Raw genomic sequence first — 23244 nt, 5'->3', positions numbered from 1 at the left:
ATGTAAATATAATAATTAATGTATGTTATATTAAACATAGAAGAGGGAGTAAAATGTTGGCAAACAATAAACATTTCAGAACAACTACGGCTGAATTACTATCCTTACACTTTGAAAAATACTAGTTGAATAAGACATGGGAGAGATGACGAATTTTGGCAAAGAGATTTATTTATAGACTAATACAAATCAGTAGCGGATTTAGGTACGGGCGACATGGGCAGGCGCCCAAGGTGGCTTCTTGCCGGGGGTGGACATGGGCGCCCCAGGGTACGGGAGGGGTGGGCGCGGGCGCTGAAGTGGGGGTTCGCCAAGGGCGCCATACAAGCTTGAACCACCACATACACTTGAAACAAATAGCTAAACCGAAAACGGAGTGAAGAGCAGATATTTCAACTTGCAAGCAAGTCGCAGCAATGAAGAACGTGAAGGGGGAGAATTCTGGCAGGGGGAGATGTTTGATACCAGCACTGTTGAGAAATAAATCTGACATTGTTATTTGAAAGCTGGGATTCCCCTCTATTAAATTGTAGACTATGTAATCCAGACAATGTTACAAAATATTAAAAGAAAAAGCCTAATTGACAAATAACTTCCATGCTGTGTGCATAGATCTCCCCTGAAACATGAATATTTTAGCCTTTTCAAGGTTATAGATAAACATGTATTAGCTACTTTGCTTTGAAGTAGCCTACCTTATCCATTTAATCCCTGATTCATTGAATGAGGGAATAATTGTATAAAGACAGAAAACTATTTGGTTGTAATGTTGCATCCTTTTATGTAAAGGGTTGCCAGCCGTCCTCCAGGAGGATTAAGTATACTGGGTGTGCTGGCTTTTGATTGGAGCCCTGCTCTAACGCACAACAGTATATTTATAAATTCTTAATTCTATTCCTTTACTTTAGATTTGTGTGTATTGTTGGGATATTTTTAGATATTACTGGTTAGATATTACTGCACTGTTGGAGCTAGAAGTTACAAGCATTTCACTACACCCGCAATAACATCTGCTAAACATGTGTATGTGACCAATAAAATGAGATTTGATATAGCCTAAACACCAGCTTCTCAACGGGACCTTGATAAGCAGACTAGGGTGTGTTTGAGGGCTAGATCAAAAGCCTGCGGCCCAGTACCTCTCCAGGTGCAGGGTTGACCACATGTGTTTTATACAGTAGCCTAACAATGCAGTTATTCTACTTTGTGGAGGGTGAAGTGCCTTGATTGATTTGAGAGCACAATGGCAGGAAATAGTAGATCTACATGGGATGAAAAACCAGCAGCCTTCTAGTGTCAATACCACATATATGAAGACTTTTTAATGTAGACAATATAGACGCTACCAATTATTTATCATTAAAAACAAAATTGGTTCAAAGTCATGGAGAAGTCATGGAAAAGTCATTGAAATTCCATCTGTCAAAATGTGTATGAATAATTAGAGGTCTCTATAGCATACTGTCGTTTGGGAATTTCTGTGAACATAGTCTCATGGACTGACTTAGAAAAATACAGGTCCAGGCACTTCTTTCATCCAACTGGGTCACGTACATAAATATACAACCAAAAGATAATAAAGATTGAATTCGCTTATAATGAAAATATCAACAACAACAAAAAATGTTCTCACGGATAAATTTATGCTTGAGTATCGTTTTCTTTGGCAGATGTGGTATAAGCCGGGTAATTCCTCAGTTCTGTACATTACCTTGGGGGAAAAAGGAACTCCACCAACGGACTCAGCCTCGTCCTGCTGCGTCGACCATTACTTCCAAGGTAATGTACAGGACGTGTGCGTTTATCCCTTACTTCTTGGATTCATTAGCCTTGTGTTTTTCAGACGTGATCTTTTGGGGGAGATCCTCTTACTGATGGGGCAGCAGAGTAATTCAAATCTTGAACCTTTGCCATGGTTACCGTGGGTACATCCACATCACATGCTCATTTACATTGCCAATAGAACTGTCTGTGGGGGACAATAAGGTAGAATAAAACAATGATAGGGTTCTTATAGAATGATGCAGATTTAGTTCAGTAAAGTGTCGTTCATACTGGATTTATCCCTCAATTCAATGTTAAGTCTCCTGGCTGGTTGAATACGGAAATATTCAATACAGCCTCATAATAAATCTGTGAAACATTTATCGCTAAAACATGCTCGCATTCACTTGCATTACATCTCTGTTCTCACAGCTGACCATGCTAACATTGGAGACGTCAATGAAGACGTCGCCCTTCCACCCTAGATCTTGTGGTCTTGGAATTGAACATTTATTTGACCATTCATGATCTCATGAGTAGCTTTCATTGAGCAGTGTTGTCTATCTATTGTGATGATGAATGGGTGTGTGGATGGGATGCAGCGAAGCAGCTGAGCCTTGGAGGCTGACCCCATCTGGCTTCAGCCTGGTTATGTTCTAGAGTGAGTTCCAGCCCCAGCCTCATCACAATAGAGTCCCCAAGGTTCCCCCTGCTCCCCAGCCTTTGTCTTCACATTGGCTTACCTTTTGTCTCATGACGTGGAGAAGGGATAGATGGGGAAAAGAGAGCCCGACCCCTTAATGGAGGCAGCGTCCTTGAAATAACCCAGTGGAAATTCCGCTTCCCCAGCATGTTACACGCTTCCGTGAGCATACAGCCAGGGCTGGGGCTGAGGCAGAGGGAGGGAAGGCACCACAGTAACTAGGTGGCTGTGTTATGTTTGGAGGCAGAGTTTCATCCAATGTGCCAGTGACATGCAGTAGAGGGTTTAATAACCATTCAGTGGGAGTTGCATCATTCCTCTCTGTTGGATAAGACCACCCTGGAACATATTATGTGAGTACTGCTTATTGCTGTGAAGGCTGTATATTGTGGAAAGTTGTTGTAATTTATGAGTGTAGCTATTTATTATGATGTCATAGAGAGCGGTAGCATCTTGAGATTCTTTACATGCTGATTCATGATATCAACCGTATACTTTTACTTGTAAGTGAGTTACAGGAATCCTTTCGATTTTTGTTTGAAGTGTTTGAAGGATATCACATTACTTTTGTGGAGCATTACCCTCTTATTTGGTATTTTTATGAACCTAAATAAACTGTTGTTTGATGATGAGGAATAATGTGGCCAGTTTTCATACACCTGTACCTGAAACCTTTAAACATTTCAGAAGTGTATTATGTTCAGAAAGCTTAATGTAGGAATCTGTTTAGTTACGATCATATGGACTAGTTAAATGCTTCAATAACCAGACTCAACCAAGAGTACTGGGAGAAGTAGATTAATTATTGGATGGATGGTGTGAACCCAGTCCATAATATGACACATCCTACATCTGACTCACCCATGTGCTTTAGACTCTTCGAACCATTAGGCCTCAGCGCTTTCTCTATTCCGGCCCTTATCTTGTCCTTCAAGGAAGGTTTTTCCAACCAGCAATATCTTCTATTGGTCGTCTTAAGCTCCACCAAGGAAAGAACCCTGACAGATTAATATTCATCTGCTTGGAATATTTATTCTATATTATGGTTCTATATTACGGTTCTATATTATGGTTCTATTATGGTCAGAGCAAACAGTAAACAGTAGATGCTTTATATATATATATATAATATACACTACCGTTCAAAAGTTTGGGGTCACTTAGAAATATCCTTCTTTTTCAAAGAAAAGCAACTTTTTTGTCCATTAAAATAACATGAAATGTATCAGAAATACAGTGTAGACATTGTTAATGTTGTAAATGAATACTGTAGCTGGAAACGGCAGATTTTTTATGGAATATCTACATAGGCTTACAGAGGCCCATTATCAGCAACCGTCACTCCTGTGATCCAATGCACGTTGTGTTAGCTAATCCAAGTTTATCATTTTAAAAGGCTAATTTATCACTAGAAAACCCTTTAGCAATTATGTTAGCACAGCTGAAAACTGTTGTGCTGATTAAAGAACAATAAAACTGGCATTCTTTAGACTAGTTGAGTATCTGGAGCATCAGCATTTGTGGGTTTGATTACAGGCTTAAATGGCCAGAAACTCGTCAGTCTATTCTTGTTCTAAGAAATGAAGGCTATTCCATGCGAGAAATTGCCAAGAAACTGAAGATCTCGCACAACAATGTGTACTACTCCTTTCACAGAACAGTGCAAAGTGCCCCTAACCAGAATAGAAAGAGCAGTGGGTGGCCCCGGTGCACAACTGAGCAAGAGCACAAGTACATTAGAGTGTCTAATTTGAGAAACAGACACCTCACAAGTCCTCTACTGGCAGCTTCAATAAATAGTACCCACAAAACACCAGTCTCAACATCAACAGTGAAGAGGTGACTCCGGGATGCTGGCCTTTGCAGAGTTGCAAAGAAAAAGCCATGTCTCAGACTGGCCTATAAAAAGTAAAGATTACGATGGGCCAAAGAACACACTGACAGAGATATGATAACTCTACATATGTGGTACCTCCTTCAAGACTGTAGGAAAAGCATTCCAGGTGAAGCTGGTTGAGAGAATGCCAAGTGTGTGCAAAGATGTATCAAGGCAAAGGGTGGCTACTTTGAAGAATCTCAAATATAAAATATATTTTGATGTCTTTAACACTTTTGTGCTTTCATATTGTTGATGTCTTCACTACCATTCTGCAATGTAGAAAATAGTCAAATAAAATAAAAACTCTTGAATGAGTAGGTGTGTCCAAACATTTATATATATATATATATCAGAAATATATATATGGTTAATGTTGTAAATATATATATATATATGAAACAAAATACTTTTAGTTAATTAATGAATATATATATACACTACCATTCAAAAATTTGGGGTCACTTAGAAAAGTCCTTGTTTTTGAAAGAAATGCAGCTGTATTTTTGGCCTTAAAATAACATCAAATTGGATCAGAAATACAGTATAGATATGGTTAATGTTGTAAATGACTATTGTAGATGCTACTGTGTAAATATATGAAACAAAATAGCCACTTTTAGTTAATTAATGAATATTCAAAGCCTTCTGGATTGGATGAAACTGTATTTGCTGCCTGTCTAATTAACCTCTAAAATCCCACTGTCTCAGTTTGAAGCTGTATTTGTTGCCTGTCTAATTAGCCTCTAAAGCTCACTGTCTCAGTTTGAAGCTGTATTTGTCTAATTGCCTGTCAGTTTAATTAGCCTGTCTCTAAAATCTCACTGTCTCCGTTTGAAGCTGTATTTGCTGCCTGTCTAATTAGCCTCTAAAATCTCACTGTTTGCTGTCTCAGTTTTTGCCTGTCTAATTAAAATCTCACTGTCTAGTTTGCTGCCTGTCTAATTAGCCTCTATAATCTCACTGTCGTTTGAAGCTGTATTTGCTGCCTCCTAAAATCTCACTTCCGTTTGAAGCTATATTTGGTGCCTGTCTAATTAGCCTCTAAAATCTCACTGTCTCCGTTTGAAGCTGTATTTGCTGCCTGTCTAATTAGCCTCTAAAATCTCACTGTCTCCGTTTGAAGCTGTATTTGCTGCCTGTCTAATTTGCCTCTAAAACCTTGCACTGTCTCAGTTTGAAGCTGTATTTGCTGCCTGTCTAATGTTCATCTAAAACCTCGCCGTCTCAGTTTGAAGCTGTATTTGCTTCCTGTCTAATGTTCATCTCAAAACTAATTTCTAAAACCGTCTCAGTTTGAAGCTGTATTTGCTGCCTGTCTAATTTGCCTCTAAAATCTCACTGTCTCAGTTTGAAGCTGTTTTTGCTGCCTGTCTAATTAGCCTCTAAAATCTCACTGTCTCAGTTTGAAGCTGTATTTGCTGCCTGTCTAATTAGCCTCTAAAGTCTCACAGTCTCTGTTTGAAGCTGTAATTGCTGCCTGTCTAATTAGCCTCTAAAATCTCACTGTTTGCGTTTGAAGCTGTATTTGCTGCCTGTCTAATTAGCCTCTAAAATCTCATTGTCTCCGTTTGAAGCTGTATTTGCTTCCTGTCTAATGTTCATCTAAAACCTCGCCGTCTCAGTTTGTACTTATGTAATGCCTCAGTTAACTATAACACTGTCAGATGTGGCTTACACAATTATGTACCAGAAGTTCATTGTTATCGGGATGCTTATGTTGTTGAAGGAAGTTTGTTTAGAACAGAGTTATAGTTAAAAACCTTAAAGCTTTTGGTTTCCTGACTCTTTTCTCTCAGAAAATCATAAATGCAGCTTTGTTTGCCAGCCTGGATTCGGGATCAAGTTGGATTTCATGTGGGCGACGTGGAGACAGTTGCTAAGCCGCAGTCAAGACATGTCCTTTTGGAGTGGTTCAAAGCAACGTTTCCACTCAAGCCTTATTTCAGCTTCAAATGGGTGTGATATTGTACTTGACCTTCTGCTGGTAAACTAGTTGTTACCAGTAAAATAAAAAGAGTCTTGTCCCCAAATAACCTGGACTGCTGAGGCAATGACACTGCAGCATCTTGTCATAATGGCATTTCAAAAAAAAAAAAAAAAAAAAAAAGCTGAGTGGAAATGCTATTATGGAGCAATCCTGTTTACTCTGGAGCTTAACCTGGAAACTATACAAATGGAATAGAATGAAGAGCTATTTCAATACAAGCCTTCCAGGAGGATTCTTACACGGCTGGAATTTCAATTGTGTGGCGAACGTATACGGTATGTGTCAGAGTTAGCTTGTGGAGTTGTTTTCACGTGCTGTAATAAAGGGGTTGGGGGGGGCATACTTCTGTCAAGCGAAATGAGAATAATCAAACATGGCGTGTATACAGCATTTGCAAAGTAGTTCTTGAGTCATTTGGTACATCTTTTTTTGTCTTATCTTTAGAAACGAGGAAAACATTTTTTTCATAATAATGTATGGATTTCATATTTCACAATTATCACACTGCGTTTGACCTATTTTATCGGAAGCTCCTCTCAAGCTACGATGTGAAGAGAGGGTCAGTTGACGCAGGTATACTAGACACCAACTTGACCACTTCTGTTGGGAAGCTTTTGTACAAACCTTCCATCTATCTGTACCATTCTTCAAGCCTCTCCATGTCAAACAATCAGTTTAAGAGAATATTTGGGGTCAGTGGGAACAGAAAGACCCTTCACACGTCCTGTCTCATTGTGCAGAGAAAGCCTTTGTAAACAAATTGCTTTGCCTTTTGAAAACATTCTACCAGTCTTCACAGTGGGGGGGTGGAGAGAAGGAGAGCAGGAGTGACTGGCAGCCATGGGCCTGACTCGGAGACAAACAGGCTTTCATCTGAGATGGAGCGAGAGAGCTGAGCTGGAGGACTTTCCATGAAAAGATTAGAGTGCTGTTTGGCACAAGAATCAAGATACACTGTGGATCTGTTGCACACCACCATAGCAACCAAAGCCTTACACCCCCCTGCCAACTCTCCTCAATGCCATCCCTTCTCATGCAATTAAAAATGATCTTCCTGTATGGGTTGAATACTTTTTCATACTGTACTCGCTTATAACTGTAGCATATGAGCAGTGAAATCGCACGGTGAACAATAATGCATCTACAGTACATAGCTAAGTACACATATATTTCATGTGTCAAGTCTCTTATTTGCAAATTAATAGGAGTCATTTATCTCCATTATCAATATACAGGCCAGCTCTGCTGTCCCAACTCCCTATCCCAAAATCCCCATATCACCATATCCTCACCCCCATATCCATATCACCATCACCATATCACCATCCCCATATCACCATCCCCATATCCATATCACCATCCCCATATCCCATATTGCATCACCATATCATCCCCATCATCCCCATATCCCATATCACCATCCCCATATCCCATATCCCCATCCCCATCCCACCTTATCCCCACCCCCATATCCCCATATCACCATCCCCATATCCCATATCATATCCCATCCCCATATCACCATCCCCATCACCTTATCACCATCCCCATATCATCCCCATATCCCCATATCCCATATCACCATCCCCATATCCATATCACCATCACCATATCACCATCCCCATATCATCCCCCATCCCCATATCCCCATATCCCCATCCCCATATCCCCCATATCATCCCCATATCATATCCCCATATCACCATCCCCATATCCCCATATCACCATCCCCATATCCCCATCACCTTATCCCCACCCCCATATCCCCCATCCCCATCCCCATATCCCCCATATCCCCACCCCCACCATCCCCATATCCCCATCACCTTATCCCCACCCCCATCCCCATATCCCCACCCCCATATCACCATCCCCATATCCCCCATATCACCATCCCCATCCCCATCCCCATATTCACCTTATCCCCACCCCCATATCCCCATCACCTTATCCCCACCCCCATATCCCCATATCCCCATCCCCATATCCCCATCCCCATATCCCCATCCCCATATCCCCATATCCCCATCACCTTATCCCCATCACCTTATCCCCACCCCCATATCCCCATATCCCCATCCCCATATCCCCATCCCCATATCCCCATCACCTTATCCCCACCCCCATATCCCATATCCCCATCCCCATATCCCCATCCCCCCCCATATCCCCATCATCCCCTTATCCCCATACCCCCATATCCCCATATCCCCATCCCCATATCCCCATCACCTTATCCCCACCCCCATATCCCCATATCCCCATCCCCATATCCCCATCCCTTATCCCCATCCCCATATCCCCATATCACCATATCCCCATCACCATATCCCCATATCCCCATCCCATATCCCCCCCATCCCCATATCCCCATCCCCATATCCCCATCCCCATATCCCCATATCCCCATATCCCCATCCCCATATCCCCATCCCCATCCCCTTATCCCCATCCCCATATCCCCATATCCCCATCACCTTATCCCCATCACCTTATCCCCACCCCCATATCCCCATATCCCCATCCCCCCATATCCCCATATCCCCATCCCCATATCCCCATATCATCCCCATCCCCATATCCCCATCCCCTTATATCCCCATCACCTTATCCCCATCCCCCATATCCATCCCCATATCCCCATCCCCATATCCCCATATCCCCATCCCCATATCCCATCATCCCCATTATCCCCACCCCCATATCCCCATATCCCCATATCCCCATCCCCATATCCCCATCACCTTATCCCCATATCCCACCCCCATATCCCCATATCCCCATCCCCATATCCCCATCCCCACCATTATCCCCATCCCCATATCCCCATATCCCCCCCATCCCCATCCCCATATCCCCATCACCTATATCCCCATATCCCCCCCCATATCCCCATATCCCCATCCCCCATATCCCCATCCCCATCCCCATTATCCCCATCCCCATATCCCCATATCCCCCCATATCCCCATATCCCCATCATCCCCATTATCCCCATCCCCCCCCATATCCCCATATCCCCATCCCCATATCCCCATATCCCCATTATCCCCACCCCCATATCCCCATCCCCATCACCATATCCCCATCCCCATATATCCCCATCCCCATATCCCCATCCCCACATTATCCCCATCCCCATCCCCATATCCCCATATCCCCATCCCCCCATATCCCCATCACCTTATCCCCACCCCCATATCCCCATATCCCCTATCCCCATATCCCCATCTTATCCCCACCCCCATATCCCCATATCCCCATCCCCATATCCCCATATCCCCATCCCCATCATATCCCCATCACCTTATCCCCATCCCCATATCCCCATCCCCATATCCCCATATCCCCATCCCCATATCCCCATCCCCATATCCCCATCCCCATATCCCCATATCCCCATCCCCATATCCCCATCCCCATATCCCCATCACCTTATCCCCACCCCCATATCCCCATATCCATATCCCCCCCATCCCCATCCCCTTATCCCCATCATCCCCATATTATCCCCACCCCCATATCATCCCCATATCCCCATCCCCATATCCCCATCCCCATATCCCCATCCCCATATCCCCATCCCCATATCCCCCCCATCCCCACCCCCATGTCCCTATGCCCATGTCCCATATATCGCCATGCAGGGCACTGCTGTACCCTAATTACCAACCAGGGATGTCTCCTTGGAAGCCAGACTCCCCTGTCCCCGCCACCAGGTTTGATTGACAGCCTCCCACCACAGGAAGGGGGATTATTTACCTCCTAAAGTCTCCAGGGACGAAGTTAACGATCCCAGCCAACAACACAACACAAAGAGGAAGTTAATGATCCCAGCCAACAACACACCACATAGAGGAAAAGCCTGAGAAGTCACTTCTGCCTGCTGGAGTTATTTGAAGCACACTCTGCTTCTTTTTGAGGGGGATTAGAGAAGAGAGAGAAACAATTGTGTGTGTGTGTGTGTGTGTGTGTGTGTGTGTGTGTGTGTGTGTGTGTGTGTGTGTGTGTGTGTGTGTGTGTGTGTGTGCGTGCGTGCGTGTGTGCGTGTGCGTGTGCGTGTGTGTGTGTGTGTGTGTGTGTGAGGAGAATTGCACAAATAGTGGCAAAGGCAGATGAAGCAGGAGAGACCAACCAAGGCTGAGAGAGAGAAAGAGGCTCCCGAAGTAAGAAAACTGATGTTCTCAGCACTTTGCCACTCTTCAAGGTGTCTGTGACAGTGCTGTGTTCATCTGTCACCCAGGCTGTGTGTGGAGAAGTGACTGGACACAGACAATGGCAATGTTTTGTGTTTTTATTAACAAATACCAGATATCACATTTTATCATGGTAGTAGGTGTGATGGTGATGATTTGTCCTTTGTAGGGTGATATTTTTACTGTTTGGTTTAGCAGTCTTACTTTACTTTTACTTATATACTTAGACAATATTATGCAATGTGTCATCAAAAAGAAAGGAAGACCAAGGCACTCTCCATATAATTAAAATGCCTTGTAACGCATGTTCAATGGAAACATTTTGTTTTTTAAACATTTTGTATTTATTTTTGGCTACTTTATGCAAAATAAAGCTAAGTAACTGTATACTAAGGTCAAATTCAATATGTTTGGCTGCAGTCACTTTCTTTTGTGTATGTGTGTGGGTGTGTATGTGGTTGTGTGTGTGTGTGTGTTTTCTTTTGTTTATTTTTTTTACCTTTATTTAACCAGGCAAGTCAGTTAAGAACAAATTCTTATTTTCAATGACGGCCTGGAAACAGTGGGTTAACTGCCTGTTCAGGGGCAGAACGACAGATTTGTACCTTGTCAGCTCGGGGGTTTGAACTTGCAACCTTCCGGTTACTAATCCAATGCTCTAACCACTAGGCTGTGTGTGTGTGTGTGTGTGTGTGTGTGTGTGTGTGTGTGTGTGTGTGTGTGTGTGTGTGTGTGTGTGTGTGTGTGTGTGTGTGTGTGTGTGTGTGTGTGTGTGTGTGTGTGTGTGTGTGTGTGTGTGTGTGTGTGTGTGTGTGTGTGTGTGTGTGTGTGTGTGTGTGTGTGTGTGTGTGTGTGTGTGTGTGTGTGTGTGTGTGTGTGTGCGCGCGTGCGTGCGTGCGTGAAATATTCAATCAATAATTTGTTATTTCCCTCTGGCTTTGTTTGCATTGTTCATCTGTATGTTTCATCAGCTGGAACATGATGGGGAAGTATGCATTAAGTCACTATCGATTGACAGTGCCAGTATTTGTATGCAGCTGGGAATAAATAAAAAACTAGAGCTGAGACGAAAACAGCGCCACTGTTGTTGTTGTGGCATCAGAGGGGCTGATATGCCAGTGTTGATTAGGAAGCAGAACAGTTTGATCCTGTTAAATGTAGATTTCCCACCTACAGTAGATGGACAATCTCAAAAGTGATTATTTATTATGAGATAATAAACAATAAACAATAACTAATAATGCCTATACTTCCAGAAATATGATATAATCACCTTTCTGGTAAAACTCGTCTCATATCATTGTTTCCTATACAACTAAAGTGGGGGCTTGAAATAATCTAAATGATTTCTAAATATAGTAAGAATCAAATTATAAACAACTTTTCTTATAACTGTAAAATAAATATCAATGTTATTGTGGGTGTAGCGATATGCATGTGTTCCTAGGTCCAACAGTGCAGTAGTATCTAACAATTCATACATCTAAAAGTAAAAGAATGGAATTAAGAGATATATAAATATTAGGACGAGCAATGTCGGATTGACATGGATTAAAATGCAATAAATAGAATACAGTATATTCATATGAGATGATTAAAGCACTATGTAAACATTATTAAAGTGACTAGTGTTCAATTATAAAAATGGCTGGGGATTCCATGTCTATGTATATAGAGCAGCAGCCTCAAAGGTGCAAGGTTTAGTAACCAGGTGGTAGCCGGCTAGTGATGGCTATTTAACAGTCTGATGGCCTTGAGATAGAAAACAACACCTCCACCTCGCTGATCCTCAACACAGGGGCCCTACAAGGGTGTGTACTCAGCCCCCTCCTGTACTCCCTGTTCACCCATGACTGGGTTTGCAGACGACACAACAGTAGCAGGCCTACCAGTGATGCGTTGTGCAAACCCCACCACCCTCTGTAGAGGATGCTCTCAATTGTGCATCAGTAAAAGTTTGTGAGGGTCATAGGGGCCAAGCCGAATTTCTTCAGCCTCCTGAGGTTGAAGAGGCGCTTTTGCACCTCTGTGTGGGTGGACCAATTGAAATTGTCAGTGATGTGTACGCAGAGGAACTTGAACCTTTTCACCTTCTCCAATGTGGTCCAGTCGATGTGGATAGGGGCGTGCGCCAGGGCCCTCACCTCCTCAATGTAGGCTGTCGTATCACTGTTGGTAATCAGGCTACTACTGTTGTGTCGTCTGCAAACCCAGTCATGTGTGTTGAGGATCAGCGAGGTGGAGGTGTTGTTTCCTACCTTCACCACCTGGGGGCGGCCCGTCAGGAATTCCAGGACCAAGTTGCACAGTGTTGGGTTCAGACCCAGAACCCCGAGCTTAATGATGAGCTTGGAGGATACTGTGGTGTTGAAGGCTGAGCTATAATCAATGAACAGCATTCTTACAAAGTTATTCCTCTTGCACAGATGGGATAGGGCAGTGTGCAGAGCGAATTGAAGTGGGTCTAGGGTGTCAGGTAAGGTAGAGGTGAAATGATCCTTCACTAGCCTCTCAAAGCACTTCATAATTACAGAAGTGACTGCTACTGGGCAATAGTCATGTAGATCAGTTACCTTTGCTTTCTAGGGTGCAGGAACAATGGAGGACATCTTGAAGCAAGTTTTGCACTAATGCTGCCATCTATCCACAGTTTCTGGTTTGTTTAGGTTTCAATAGTCACAGTGGGAACAACATCCCCTATACCCTTTCTGATGAACTCAGTTATTTTGTCCGTGTATACGTCAGTGTTATTCTTAGAGGCTATCCGGAACATATCCCAGTCTGCGTGATCAAAACAATCTTGGAGCATGGATTCCGATTGGTCAGACCAGCGTTGAATAGACCTGAGCACTGGCATTTCCTGTTTGAGTTTCTGCCTATAGGAAGGGAGGAGCAAAATGAAGGACCATGTATGTTGCATTGATCCGGTCTGACGAGGTAGGAGTGGGGGGGGGGGGGGCTGGGCATTCCTCATTGAGGACCATGTATGTTGCATTGATCTGATCTGACGGGGAAGGAGTGGGGGGGCTGGGCGTTCCTCATTGAGGACCATGTATGTTGCATTGATCTGATCTGTAATTGACTATGGCAGTATAGCGTATGGTTCTGCAGCCTGGACCTTATTGGAAAGGTTAGATGTCATACAGGGACAAGGACAAGACTATGTAGTGGGGCGTTTCTGACCTCCCCAGTGTCTGCACTACAGGTGGAGATGAGGGAAATGCCATTGCAGATTAGGAGACAGCAACTGGCAATTAATTATTGGGTCAACCTACAGAGACATCCTTCAAAGGGAATTTTATAGGCATGCATGGAACATGAGCGAAGACAGAACACAAGCTTTGGGTGGGTGGATAATACCTAGGCGAAGGAGATGGGACTGTATGGAAGGGAGTTTGGTCCAACGGTAACTCTTCCTGTAAATCCACCATGGCTACTCCCGCCTCCAGTAGTTGATCTAGAAATGTTGGAGAGACTACAGAAAGATAGGGAGGGTGTTGATCCATCTGGAGAGACTACAGAAAGATAGGGAGGGTGTTGATCCATCTGATTGGACTACAGAAAGATAGGGAGGGTGTTGATCCATCTGATTGGAGAGACTACAGAAAGATAGGGAGGGTGTTGATCCATCTGGAGAGACTACAGAATGATAGGGAGGGTGTTGATCCATCTGATTTGCTTAATAGACGTCTGGATATTGTGGCCATTTATTGTGGCCATTTACATAGATTCAAGAGACCCAAGGACAGGATGTACTGGGTCAACATTTGTAGTGCAGGAATGTGGGGTGAGAGTCAGGAAAAGTATTACAGGTCATCTGGCTGTATATACGGCGGCGCTGATGGCCATACTGTTGGCCTTGCAGTGGGTGGAGGAAGTCAAGCCAGACAGAGTAGTTATTTGCTCTGATTCATGTGCAGTGTTGATGAGTCTCTAGTACTTTAGCTCACATAGCAAACAACACATGTTTTATGAGGTGCTACAAACCCATTGCAGGATTAGAGTAACGAATATACAGATAAGATTTACTTAGTTCCCAGCCCATGTGGGGGTGGAGGGGAAGGATCCAGTTGATGTATTGGCTAAACAGGGACTTAGTACTGGGGATGTTAAGGTTGTATGTTCCATGAACAAGGCAGATGCAAAAAGCCTGTTATGGACAGCAGTGGTGCAGAGATGGTAGGTGCAGTGGAATAGAGATACTAAGGGCAGGCATATGTTTCAAGTATAGAGGAATGTCAGGGAGACGAGGACAGCAGGGAGGGACAAGATTAAGGGTGGGACAGTTGAACAAGACCTTAAGTGTGATAGGAAAGCATCCAACAGGACAGTGTGATTATTGCCAGGAAACCGAGACAGTTGAGCATGTATTGCTATAGTGTGGGCAGTATCAGGGGGAAAGAGAGAGGCTGAGATCTAGTATGAGGGAGAAGGGGATTCAGGAAATTAGTTTAAAGAGCATATTGAGTAGAAAGTCATTCGACATAGTCTCAAATATTCTCAAATAATCTTTTTAAAGAACAACTGGGCTAGAAGGTAGGATTTAGATTCTCCCTGTCTCTGGCCCACACTCCAGAATGGTAATGCACCATGACATTGGATGCCAACCGCAGATAAACCCCACTGAAGAAGAAGATGGAGTCGTGATCTGATTTACCGAAGGGAGTGCGGGGGACGGCTTATAGGCATCTCGAAAGGGGAATTTTCAGTAGTTGAGTGTTTTTCCAGAACTTCAATAGAGTTTTCCTCAAATTTGCTTAGTTAAAATACCCAGCTACAATAAATGCGACCTCAGGATATGTGGTTTCCAGTTTGCATAAAGTCCAGTGTAGTTACTTGAGGGCTGTCGTGATATCGGTTTGAGGGCTGTGACTATAGCTGAAGAGAATTCTCTTGGGAGGTAATATGGTTGGCATTTGATTGTGAGGTATTCTAGGTCGGGTGAACAAAAGGGTTATCACAATCACACCATGGGTGGTTAATCATGAAACATTACACCACGCCTTTCTTCTTCACGGAAAGTTCCTTATTCCTGTCTGTGCGACATACTGAGAACCCAGCTGGCTGTATGGATGGGGACAGTATATCCTGAGAGAGCCATGTTTCCGTGAAACAGAGTATGTTACAATCCCTGATGTCTCTCTGGAAGGAGAACCTTGCCCTGAGCTCATCTACTTTATTGTCCAGCGACTGAACAAGAGCGAGTAATATACTCGTAAGCGGATGGTGGTTGGTGTGCATGCCTCCTGAGCCGGACTAGAAGTCCACTCCAAATACTTCTTCTACCCCGACGGAATCTTGGAGCAGCCTCTGGGACTTCAGTTCAATTGCCTGGGGGTACGAACATAGGATCCAATTCTGGATAGTCGTATTCCTGGTCGTAATGCTGGTGAGTTACCGCCACTCTGATATCCAAAAGTTGTGCCCCGGCTGTATGTAATAACACAAAAAACGTTCCGAGCTAATAATGTAAGAAATAACACCAAAAAAAAAAAAATACAGCGAAGTTGCTTTGGAGCTAGAAGTAGAGCTGCCATGTCTGTCAGCGCTTACTTAATGACAATATACAATTGGAACCATTCAAATGCCTGCTGGCTCGTTACAACTTCAGCTTCAAGCACACATTGATTTTGGCCCTCTATGACCAATAGAAAGTAGTCTTGTTTCAATTCTAAATCCATCTGAGAACATCACAGCGAGATGATGTTTGCTGTAACCGCTAGAGCCCTCAAACTCAACTCTGGACCTCAAAGCCAGTTCCACTGCATTTTTTCAATGTTCCAATCTAATCAGGAACTGATTTAGAACCTGGGACACCAGGTGTGTGCAATTGAATTATAAGGTAGCACAGAAAACCAGCAGGCTCCTTACCTCGTAGGGTGAGAGTTGAGTACCCCTGCTCTAGAGTCTCACACTTCGTATGCCATATTGTAAATGGATCTGTGAGGTTCACAGCCAATGGAGTTTCATCCTTTGTCTGGATAGGCCAGAAAATGTGACATGTCACTACCTACTCAAATGAGATGTCAGATTTCACATACTGCGGTCGGGTTCACCTGCTCAGACATTGCGTGCATCAACCAATGGTTGCGTGCCACGTCATCGACTGTGTCATCGGCTGACAGATTGCTGTAGCATATGACGTGGTTAGATGATGTGTAAAATACCTATCCTGGCATGGTAAGATCTGGGCAGAGGAACGCAACCTGTGTCTCAGATGAGAGCGGAGCAGGACAACCAGAGATGTCACAGAACAATTCACAGAGCGCTCTGCACAGAAAAATGTTGGTCAGAACTGGTCCAGAATTGCTCAAAGTCACCCAAATAGTGTACTTAACGTTTAAGAGGATTACTGTAGGCCATCAACATTATATTGAGGCAGATTTCCATGACAGATGCCATGCAGTGTGCAGTGCACTATCCACTCACCCACTAATTATCTCGGAAGCTTCTGTTTTGATGAGTTCGCAAAATCAACTACACTGAACAAAAATATGAATGCAACGTGTAAAGTGTTGGTCCCATGTTCCATGAGCTGAAATAAAAATCTCAGAAATGTTCCATTCTGAGATGACTTTCCCTACTGGGTGAGGATCATAGGCGCCAGATCTCTGATGTAACTAAGGACAGAGAACAACATAACTGTAACTCTGAATGTGTATATTTCCCAGTGATCAGATTCACATCTAGATGTTGTGGAACTTATATGATTAAATATGAAACTATTTGTGAGAAGATGTAATATGGTGTTAGCCTTCTAAATGAGAGAATTGTTTTTCATATGAAGTCTTAACCAGTCCGTGACCACACCCCCGTGAGCACAGGCATTATGTCATCATCAGGGAACGCCCCTTTATTTCAGAGTGCATAAAAGGACCCATGATGAAATTTACATCAGACCAGTGGGACCGACAGCGTGAGGTGGAAGGTACGAAATGGTTAGACGCTCTGAAAACTTTCAACAGAGAAGAAGAAAATCTCTATAGACCAGATAGCATAAAGCAGTGGCTACATGGCTGAGAAATGGTTTAAAACTAAATAGCAAGCAGGCGGACGGTGTGAACCGGACGTCACAAATGACTCTACAAGACCAGTACATGGACAGCATGAGATGAAAGGTACAAATTGGTTAGAAACGCTAAAACTTTCTTGAGTGAGAAAGATGAAGACTGTACAGGAACATTCCGTATGTAACGGCGTTCTTCTTTAGTTGAAAGAGAGTCGGACCGAAATGCAGCGTGTAGGTTACTCATGTTTATTTAGTGAAGACAAACGAACGAACTATACATGAACAACTAAATAATACAAAACAACAAACGGAACGTGAAACCTATTACAGCCTGACTGGTGAAACTAACACAGAGACAGGAACAATCACCCACGAAATACAAAGCGAAAACCAGGCTACTTAAATACGGTTCCCAATCAGAGACAACGAGAATCACCTGACTCTGATTGAGAACCGCCTCAGGCAGCCAAACCTATTAAACACACACACCCTAATCAGCTACAATCCCAACTACTACAAACCCCAATATGAAACTACAATACATAATAACCCCATGTCACACCCTGGTCTGACTAACTAATAAACTAAAACACAAAATACTAAGACCAAGGCGTGACACCGTATGCAGCTGTTTAAGTACTTTAGTATAGTAAACGCCACCGAGAACCCCCGGGTGGTACTCTGAAAGATCCATTATATAGAACATTTCCCTATCAAACGACCATTGGTACGTCTGATGTATACATAATAACAGAGCTACAACTACGAAAGACTTTGATCTCTGGTGAACAAACCAGAGACTTTCAGTCAAATTATACTCCCCAGACGGATCGGCGATTTCAACAGAGAGACAACAAAGACATACACACGTAAATGTGTACATTGCAGTTCTTTCGAATGAGCGGCCGTTCATGTGCAAAGTATTCACATTTCCCTGAGCATAGTTCTCGGCTGTATGTACGTTAGGGAAGTCCTTTCCCCTTTTCTCCAGCTCTTTCTTACATGCCCCTCCCTTTCCCTCTCTTTTGAATCTGCCATTCTGTGTAACAAGCCCTCATATCGGTTTAGTCCACTAGGGACTTTTCATTGCATTATGTCGTAATCAATGTGTAAGCTATTCTGTTTGTGCGTTTATGTAATTCTGTGTGATTATTTAGTTAGTTAGTAAATAAAACATGAAGCCAATGTGTATATCACTGATTCATCACTTATGCTGGGGTTGTGCAGATATGCAAGGATTTTGCAACATCCAGAATGAGACTAAAGGTAAATTAATTAATGACTGATTTATGACTGAAATGTAAGTCATCTTTATATCTTTAAGAGTTAATTCAGAAAATGGTAACTCGTTAAATAAACTTTTTCCGTGGTTCCCCATGAGTTCATTCTTACAGGATTAATTTAATCATCATAATAATTAAACATAGTTAATTGATAATCGTCATCACCTCAAATGACAGTAAACACAAAACAATTTTCACAAAAAGTTAATTTCTTTCAAATTGTGTGCACAAATTTGTTTACATCCTTGTTAGTGAGAATCCATCCACCTGGTGTGGATATCAAGAAGCTGATAAAACAGCCTGATCATTACACAGGTGCACCTTGTGCAGGGGACAATTAAAGGCCACTCAAAAATGTGCAGTTTTGTCACACAACACAATGTCACAGATGTCTCAAGTTTTGAGGGAGCGTGCAATTGGCACACTGACAGCAGGAATTTCCACCAGAACTGTTGCCAGATACTTTAATGTTATTTTATGTACCATAAGCCGCCTCCAATGTTGTTTTAGAGAATTTGGCAGTACGTCCAACCGGCCTCACAACCGCAGACCATATGTGACCACGCCAGCCCAGGACTTCCACATCTGGCTTCTTCACCTGCAGGATCGAGACGAGCCACCCGGACAGCTGATGAATTTGTGGGTTTGCACAATCAAAGTATTTCTGCACAAACTGTCAGAAAACCGTCTCATGAAAGCTCATCTGCGTGCTCATCATCCTCACCAGGGTCTTGACCTGACTGCTGTTCGGTGTTGTAGCCGACTTCAGTGGGCAAATGCTCACCTTCGATGGTCACTGGCACGATCGAGAAGTGTGCTCTTCACGGATGAATCCCGGTTTCAACTGTACCGGGCAGATGGCAGACAATGTGTATGGTGTTGTGTGGGCGAACGGTTTGCTGATGTCAACATTGTGAACAGAGTGCCCCATGGTGGCGGTGTGTATAGTATGAGAAGGCACAAGAAAAGAAATTGCATTTTATCTTGAAGGCACAGAGATTCCTTGATGAGATTCTGAGGCCCAGTGTTGTGCTATTCATCATCCACTGCCATCACCTCATGTTTCAGCATGATAATGCATGGCCCCATGACGCAAGGATCTGTACACAATTCCTGGAAGCTGAAAATGTCCCAGTACTTCCATGGCCTGAATACTCACCAGACATGTCACCAGTTGAGCATGTTTGGGATGCTCTGGATCGACGTTTACAACAGCATGTTCCAGTTCTCGCCAATATCCAGCAACTTAGCACAGCAATTAAAGCATGAATTGGACATCATTCCACAGGCCACAATCAACAGCCTGATCAACTCTATGCGAAGGAGATGTGTCAAGCTGCATGAGGTAGATGGTGGCCACACCAGACACTGACTGGTTTTCTGATCCATGCCCCAACTTAAAAAAATAAATGTAATGTCATCATCGTAACCCTACTGACTGGGCAGAGGTCAATTCATCGTCTTTTCCAAGTTGGTTCAACGTAATTGAATTGAAATGACATGGAAACAACAGTGATTCAACCAGAGGGTGCCCAGTGGGTAGTTGCTCTAGTCTAGTGCAATGGGCCACTGAAGTATTTATATTCATTAATCAATCTTTTCTCAACCCATAGAAAACTGGATTACATTTTCATAGCTTTCTGAAGTGAAAAAGAAAACATGAACATAACTGTTCTCATGGCAGGGGTTCTGCTGTGGGTAATGACCAATCTGAATGGATTACTGCCAGAGCTCTGTAGCCAGCATGCTGTTCTGGGGCCTTAGTGCTGTAAACTAACTTATTACGAGATATCAATAGTCATATTTTGCATCTCAAATGGTACTCTATTCCCTATATAGTGCACTACTTTTGACCAGAGCTCTATGGGCCCTTGATGAAAAGTAGTGCACTAAATATGGAATAGAGTGCCATTTTGGGAGAGAATCTTAGTGATCCATTGATAAAAGGTCACCCGAGGTAGTGGAACGTGTGAGCTGAGCTAGGGGATATACATCAGCCCTTGGCTATGGAGGTGGGATGGAGGCCAGGGTTTAGCATTGATCAGATGTTATACGATGTGATTGCATCATCGGGCGGCCACCAAACACATCTAGTAGCTGCAGACGTTTCGAAGAGGGTGCATTTTTCCACATGACCACAGAGAGAGCGGTGGACCTGGTGCCAACAAACTGAGGAGACTTTCAACACCGTCTCAGTCAACTGTTTCAATGGCAGAGACATTCTGATGTGTCTCCACGTCCACTCACTGTGTTGACATGGGAAGATGGAATGAGGGTGTGTTCAGTGCGAGAAACTGACACGTGGCTTGTGAAGTTCAATGAAAGTCAAGATAAAGCTTCCCAGTGTTTGGCTTTACAATCACCTCAGCATTATGATCATGATGCCATTGAGGATGATGGAATGTTTGTTGTTGTGACTGTGAACACACCATTTTCATGCAGAAGCTAATGTCTTCACTGTGTTAAACAGCACAGCCAATATGATCCTGACAACTCTTTACCATGGAAGTCTAGCTTTCGTTCCACTGTGGATGTTTCTGCTCTGTTAGTCCAGTGGTCTCATTCTGTAATGGTGTAATGTTGCATGGTGACATCAATCATTGTTTAGTTTGGCTATTTGTCACTGGGCTGTATATTGTTTCCCTGAGACCTCCCCACCTCACATTGGACTGGGATGAGACCCCCCCACATCACATTGGACTGGGACGAGACCCCCCACCTCACATTGGACTGGGATGAGACCCCCCCACCTCACATTGGACTGGGATGAGACCCCCACCTCACAATGGACTGGGACGAGACCCCCCCACCTCACATTGGACTGGGATGAGACCCCCCACCTCACATTGGACTGGGATGAGACCCCCTCCACCTCACATTGGACTGGGATGAGACCCCCACCTCACATTGGACTGGGATGAGACCCCCATCCCTCAATGGACTGGGATGAGACCCCCACCTCACATTGGACTGGGATGAGACCCCCCACCTCACATTGGACTGGGATGAGACCCCTTCCATCTCACATTGGACTGGGATGAGACCCCACAGCTCACATTGGACTGGGACCTCCCCACCTCACATTGGACTGGGATGAGACCCCCCCCACCTCACATTGGACTGGGATGAGACCCCCAACACACATTGGACTGGGATGAGACCCCCCACCTCACATTGGACTATGATGAGACCCCCCACCTCACATTGGACTGGGATGAGACCCCCCACCTCACATTGGACTGGGATGAGACCCCCACCTCACAATGGACTGGGATGAGACCCCCCACCTCACATTGGACTGGGATGAGACCCCTCCAGCTCACATTGGACTGGGATGAGACCCGTCCAGCTCACATTGGACTGGGATGAGACCCCCCACCTCACATTGGACTGGGATGAGACCCCCCACCTCACATTGGACTGGGATGAGACCCCCATCCTCATTGGACTGGGATGAGACCCCCACCTCACATTGGACTGGGATGAGACCTCCCACCTCACATTGGACTGGGATGAGACCCCCCACCTCACAATGGACTGGGATGAGACCCCCACCTCACATTGGACTGGGATGAGACCCCCCACCTCACATTGGACTGGGATGAGACCCCCCCAGCTCACATTGGACTGGGATGAGACCCCCCTCCACACATTGGACTGGGATGAGACCCCCCACCTCACATTGGACTGGGATGAGACCCCCCACATCACATTGGACTGGGATGAGACCCCCACCTCACATTGGACTGGGATGAGACCCCCACCTCACAATGGACTGGGACGAGACCCCCCACCTCACATTGGACTGGGATGAGACCCTCCCACCTCACATTGGACTGGGATGAGACCCCCCCACCTCACATTGGACTGGGATGAGACCCCCCCACCTCACATTGGACTAGGATGAGACCCCCCACCTCACATTGGACTGGGATGAGACCCCCATCTCACAATGGACTGGGATGAGACCCCCCACCTCACATTGGACTGGGATGAGACCCTCCCACCTCACATTGGACTAGGATGAGACCCCCACCTCACATTGGACTGGGATGAGACCCCCACCTCACATTGGACTGGGATGAGACCCCCACCTCACATTGGACTGGGATGGACCCCCATCCCTCATTGGACTGGGATGAGACCCCCACCTCAGATTGGACTGGGATGAGACCCCCACCTCACATTGGACTGGGATGAGACCTCCCCACCTCACATTGGACTGGGATGAGACCCCCACCTCACATTGGACTGGGACGGACCCCCATCCCTCATTGGACTGGGATGAGACCCCCACCTCAGATTGGACTGGGATGAGACCCCCCACCTCACATTGGACTGGGACGAGACCCCCTACCTCACATTGGACTGGGATGAGACACCCCATCTCACATTGGACTGGGATGCAACCCCCCTACCTCAC

The 23244-nt window shown here is 44.5% G+C and overlaps 1 protein-coding gene across 2 annotated transcripts in view; it reads left to right on the top strand.

Moving 5' to 3' along the window:
- Nucleotides 1-2539: 2539 nt before the first annotated feature.
- LOC135518949 (E3 ubiquitin-protein ligase Midline-1-like) overlaps nucleotides 2540-23244 on the top strand; it is a 58312-nt gene continuing 37607 nt past the window's right edge. Inside the window, exon 1 of one of the 2 annotated variants that reach the window (XM_064943927.1) lies at nucleotides 2540-2820. The gene's annotated coding sequence lies outside the window, so the exon portion shown is untranslated. Of the gene's footprint in view, nucleotides 2821-6498; nucleotides 6609-23244 lie in introns of those variants that run through there. The other variant, XM_064943928.1, reaches the window with a different exon arrangement.

Source organism: Oncorhynchus masou, chromosome 29, assembly GCF_036934945.1.
Source record: "Oncorhynchus masou masou isolate Uvic2021 chromosome 29, UVic_Omas_1.1, whole genome shotgun sequence".
NCBI classification, from domain to species: Eukaryota; Metazoa; Chordata; class Actinopteri; order Salmoniformes; family Salmonidae; genus Oncorhynchus; species Oncorhynchus masou.
Note: the sequence above shows the minus strand (reverse complement) of the source record. Positions and strands in the feature narration are given on the sequence as shown.